The sequence below is a fragment of the Ranitomeya imitator genome, chromosome 6 (assembly GCF_032444005.1).
Source record: "Ranitomeya imitator isolate aRanImi1 chromosome 6, aRanImi1.pri, whole genome shotgun sequence".
Taxonomy (NCBI): Eukaryota; Metazoa; Chordata; class Amphibia; order Anura; family Dendrobatidae; genus Ranitomeya; species Ranitomeya imitator.
Window position 1 is genome coordinate 539182465 of NC_091287.1, and position 6000 is coordinate 539188464.

Here is a 6000-nt window from a genome sequence, read left to right on the forward strand (position 1 = left end):
GGGTGTCCAACACGGGGTCACTTCAGTACAATCCGGAGCAATCCAGGCCAAATCCCACCGCTGGTCGCAGCTACATGTGGATTTACATAGGACTGACGCTGCATGATGCGCCAACTCTGCTACATCAACTAAGCAATGCCAATCATTAACGACGCGTCTGCTGGATGTTGTAGTTCCACAGCCTCAAAAAAGTGAAATCCACATAACGTCCCCATAGTCAAAATCCTTTTTAATTTACCAATACCTTCACCCAGCTGCTAGGGAACTACAAGTCCCAGTATGAACAGTCTAAATTCCCAGGATCAGTTCCTGGGAACCACAAATCCCATCAGTTACAAAAAAAAAAAGATTACAACTCTTTGTAAGATTTTCTGCTCCGAGGTGCAAGTATGTAAGTCCTCAGTCTACCTGTAGTTGCTGGGACTTGTAGTTCCCCTGGGTTTGAGAAGCCTGAGCTGGAGGGCTTACCTTTCACAAGTGAGATGTGTCTGTGTCCCCAGCTGCTGCTTTCTCTCCTTACAATGTTTTATTTTTTTTTTTTTCACTAATCCGTCCAGCTCAGGGTGGGGGGTTATATGGGGATGGAGCTGCTCCACCCAGCGCTCCCCCCACCCCAGGGCCGGGTCTGGAGTGGGTCAGCCACGAGGGTACACCCACAGTGCTGCTGTGACGCCTCACACGTCACTATGTGCTGTGCTGTGTGCAGATGTAGCAGAGCTGAGCTGCTCGCTCACTTATTGCCGAGCTGCAGCTATTTATTATTATACGCTCTTACATTGCACCATTAATTCCACAGCGCTTTACACACATTATCATCGCTGTCCCCGATGGGGCTCACAGTATAAATTCCCTATCAGTATGTCTGTGGAATGTGGGAGGAAACCGGAGAACCCGGAGGAAACCCACGCAAACACGGGGAGAACATACAAACTCCTTGCAGATGTTGTCCAAGGTGGGATTAGAACCCAGGACTCCAGTGCTGCAAAGCTGCAGTACTAACCACTGAGCCACCTGGGGCAAAAGTTTCAATGTGCTGTATCTAAATACCATGGTCTGGGCAATGTGGCTTATTGGCGCCCCTCTGACAGCACAAACGCCCCAGTGGTACCCCCACTTCTACACCCTTACTGTTTTTGTTCATAGGTGGTACTACACGGGGGTCAAGACATAAACTCCTCATCGTACTCCTCCCCAGCAATAGTGTTCTCCTTTGTGCCCCTCAAAGTAAAAAGTTCTGATAATTCCCCACTTGTGCCCACCAATAAGCAAAACTTAATGTCTACTTTCTGCCCCACAATAAAAGTGGCCCCTTCTGTGATAATTCCCCAATTGTGCCCAGTGAATATTTAGTGCATCCATTTGTGCCTCCCAATAAAAGTGCCGCCTTTGTGCCACACAAAGCTACAGTGCCCTGACGCAGTAATTATTTTGTGCCCACTATAACGTAATAATAATGTCCCCTCTATACCAACACTAAAAAGTCTTCTTTCTGCCCCACAATAAAAGGGTTGTAGGATGTTTCGCCCCCGGCAGTTCGCCCCCGGGTACATCCTGTTTGTGACGCCAAGTTGAGTCGCCTGCCAGGGCAGTGGGGTACTCTGTACCGGGTCAGGTACTTGAAGGGGACGTCACGATGGCTGTGACCCGGTCCGTGGCCCTGGGTGCCCAAGTAAAGGGAAAGGTCTTTAAAGGGAGTTTAAGAATAAAGTTTGTTCGTGACGCCACCTGTTGTATTCTGTCAGTGGGGACCGACGCTGCTTAACCCCTTAACAACCGCCGATACGCCTTTTAACGGCGGTCATTAAGGGTACTTAAATCACAGCGCCGTTAATTAACAGCACTGTGGCAAAAGTGAATAGCGACCCCCAGAGTCCGATTTTCTCCGGGGTCTCGGCTGCCGAGGGTAGCCGAGACCCCAGAGAACATGACTCGGGTCGGTTTTTACCGACCATGCTTTTGCGATCGCCGGTAATTAGCCGTTTACCGGCGGTCGCAAAAAAAAATAAATCAGTTTTTGCATTTATTTTCTCTCCCCTCTGATGTGATCGCACATCAGAGGGGAGAGAAATAGGAACCCCTGAGCCCCCCACGGTACCTATGTCCCCGCAGACGCTGTCCCCCAGCCCACAGCCCCCGGCCCCCCTTCTTCTCGGCTGGAAGAAAATGGCGTGCGCATGCGCAGATTCCCCCCTTCCAAGATCTGCCAGCGGACACCCGACAAAAAGTGAGAATTTTCTCATTGGCTGCTGGGTTTTGATGACTGTAATATGTCCTATCACAGTGATCAAAACCCCTAATGTTTGATAAATATGGCAGCACTTGGGCTGTACCTCTCTCTTCTCTCCTTGTAGTTGTCCTGGGAAAGAAGAGAGAGAGACTACAGTTCAAGTGCTGCCCTGTCAGTGACAAAAAACACTTTTTTTTTATATAATTTTTTTTCTAATAATTTTTTTAAAATTATTTTTTATGGCTAGGGTTACGCATATTACGGTTAGGGTTACGCATATTAGGGTTAGGGAAATAAATAAAATGGCCCGCAGAACTTTCAGCGCGGAGCAAGCTTACAGCCTGCTTTGCTCCGGCAGCTCCGGCAGCGAAACAGATTCTGCCCCTGAAGTTGAGCAGTTTTCAGACAGTGATGACGACTCTTCCTCCACGGGATCCCCCAGCCCGGTGGTAGCGGAGTCGGTCGTCACTGCTGAAGCATCAGAGGCAGGACCAAGTACCGCGGTCCCCCCACCGCTGTGGTATAATGACACCTCATTTTCCCCTCAAATTCCCCCTTTTTCTGCAGTCCCTGGAATAAGAGTAGATGTCGCCAATTTTACCCCCATTGATTTTTTTCGAAATTTTCATTAGCCCCGAAGTCCTGCAATAAATCGTCCACCAAACAAACCTATATGCCCGGCAATATATTTCCCAAATACCCACTGCCTTTCATTCCCGTTCCTGGATCCCCACAAGTGTCCTTGAAATAAAAAAAATTCTTAGGCCTTACCCTGAATATGGGTTTAGTAAAAAAAAAACACTCTCCGCTCTTACTGGGCAACAAAAGCTGTCCACTGCACCCCTGTATTTGCAGCCGTCATGTCCCGAGTCCGTTACGAAGCCCTGATGAGATTCCTCCACTTCAGTGACAATTCCCAAGAACTGACCCCAACTACGATCGGCTAAATAAATTGAGACCCCTAATTTCCCTCCTAAAAACTTCCTTTCTAACTTCCTATACCCCAGAGAAAAATGTGGCAGTCGACGAGTCCTTGATGAGCTACAAGGGCCGTCTGTCATTCCGCCAATTTATTCCCTCCAAGATAGCCAAATACGGTGTAAAATTATATAAAGCTTGCGAGAGCTCATCAGGGTACACATCAACCTTTTTAATTTATGAAGGTAGGGACCGCCAAATAAACCCCCCAAACTACCCCCAGACAATTGGTATCCCAGGCAAAATTGTCTGGGAGCTAATGACGCCCTTTCTCCATCAAGGGTACCACGTGTATACCGACAACTATTACACGAGTATCCCCCTATACAAATCCCTCCATGCTGCAAATACAGGGGCCTGTGGGACAGTGAGGAAAAACAGAGTGGGGTTTCCATCACCGTTGGTGTCCAGGCGTTTGGAGAGGGGGGCGTCATTTTCACTTGCAAGCGACCAACTTCTTGCAGTGAAGTGGAAAGACAGGAAGGACGTCTACCCCAAAAGTAATGCCCTCCTTAGTCCCATAGGTACATGAGCTGACCATAGAGTAATAGTGTCTCTCTGTGATCATGAAAAGTAACGATTGCCCCCAAATACCCAAATCCCTTTGTGCCCCATGGTGCCCTCTCTCGCTATCCATTTTTACGGCGTAGCCCTGAATACAATAATATCGCCCACCTTACGAAAACTATAAAAAGCTCACGTGGAGCAGAGCAGCTCATTTTGTGCTCAGTGGCCCCGGAACAGGAAGCGTCATGACGTCACCATAGCGATAGAATGTTACAATGTATCAGTGCAGGAAGAATGTAAATAAAAGGAAAGTGTAAATTGTAGCAAAATCCCAGCAGTGAGGATCAGGGCAGGGTGCGTCCTTAGCTTCCGGATGGAAACAAGAATGCCTCCATTCACAGACAGCAAGCAGAGATCTTCACAATCAAAAAGGAATTCAAATATAAAGTGTATTACAAAAACACGGAACTTTTCCGTATATAAGAAAAACAGTTTTAAGACGTTGTGTCCATGCTTCCATGACCTGCTCCGTACACGTACATCACTCACAAAACCATTATATCCTACAGGGTTGCAACCATCATCTCTATCTTACTTTCCGTAGATTTCTTATTTTTATTTTTTTGTGGCTGTTTTAGATCGCTATGACCCATATCCGAACATTACATGTCCTTATCCACAAAGGTTACCGACCACATAGTAATAAATGTAAGAAATACGACTATAACACAAAAACGCAACCGACCCAAACATTGCAGAAGACAGGAGTTTAGAAATGACCTAAGTCATTTCTCATCCACAGGATAGGAGATAACTTCTGGTAATCAATCCCCAAAAAAGGATCAAGCATCAGATCAAATCGATTTCAAGAATGGGTCTGAATTGCCCCATTGGAATAGGGCCACGGTCTCGTATGCGCGTCTTTGTCCATATGTATGGGACTGGCACTGCACTTGGTTATCGCCATCAGTCCCATTGACCATGACTGGAGTAGTGGCGCGTGTCAGACCAGGTCGCTCTACTTCTTAGGATCGGTGGTGATCCAAGAAGATGTTGCATTTGTGGTACAATCCCGATGTCATCAAAGTTAAAGCAATCCCCCTCCTCCCATCAATGTTTTTACCCTCTTAATACATTGCAGTCATCATATTATATTGCACTGTGTACTTACAATTGCTCCTTTTGCCTTTCTACCCAGCTAATTATTCTCTTTTCTTTGCCCTATGTAGAAACAGGAAGTCTTTTGTCCCTGCATTTATCATTCCCCTCTTCAACTCCTGACCCAGACGCTCCCTCCTCCCCTTGACAGGGACTTTTGCAGTGACTCATGACTAATACAGGGAAAAGAGACTTCTTGTTTCTACATAGAGCTTAGAAGGATTCAGCTAGTCAGTTATTAATCACATGATGTCATAGATCTAACGGAAAAGAGAAGAATTAGCTGGGTAGAAAGGCAAAATGAGCAATTGTAAGTACACATTGCTATATAATATGATGACTGCAATATATTAACCCCTTTCTGACATCGGACGTACTATCCCGTCCATGTGGGGTGGGCCCCTATGACCATGGACGGGATAGTACGTCCAGCGCGATCGGCGGCGCTCACGGGGGGAGCGCCGCCGATCGCGGCCGGGTGTCAGCTGTTTATCGCAGCTGACATCCGGCACTATGTGCCAGGAGCAGTCACGGACCGCCCCTGGCACATTAACCCCCGGCACACCGCGATCAAAGATGATCGCGATGTGCCGGCGGTACAGGGAAGCTTCCCGCAGGGAGGGGGCTCCCTGCGGGCTTCCCTGAGCCCCCCGCAGCAACGCGATGTGATCGCGTTGCTGCGAGGGTCTCACCTCCCTCCCTGCTCCCTCCAGCCCCGGATCCAAAATGGCCACGGATCCGGGTCCTGCAGGGAGGGAGGTGGCTTCACAGAGCCTGCTCAGAGCAGGCACTGTGAAGGCTGCAGCGCTGCATGTCAGATCAGTGATCTGACAGAGTGCTATGCACACTGTCAGATCACTGATCTGTGATGTCCCCCCCTGGGACAATGTAAAAAAGTTAAAAAAAAATTTTCAAAATGTGTAAAAAAAAATTAAAAAAAATATTCCTAAATAATGAAAAAAAAAAATATATTATTCCCATAAATACATTTCTTTATCTAAATAAAAAAAAAAAACAATAAAAGTACACATATTTAGTATCGCCGCGTCCGTAACGGCCCGACCTATAAAACTGGCCCACTAGTTAACCCCTTCAGTAAACACCGTAAGAAAAAAAAAAAAAAAACGAGG

At 47.2% G+C, this 6000-nt stretch overlaps 1 protein-coding gene across 2 annotated transcripts in view; it reads right to left on the reverse strand.

The window, feature by feature from the left end:
- Positions 1–593, reverse strand: part of NDRG1 (N-myc downstream regulated 1) — a 71443-nt gene extending 70850 nt beyond the window's left edge. For both annotated transcript variants that reach the window (XM_069731942.1, XM_069731941.1), the window contains exon 1: positions 469–593. The gene's annotated coding sequence lies outside the window, so the exon portion shown is untranslated. The remainder of the gene's footprint in view (positions 1–468) is intronic.
- Positions 594–6000: the final 5407 nt, after the last annotated feature.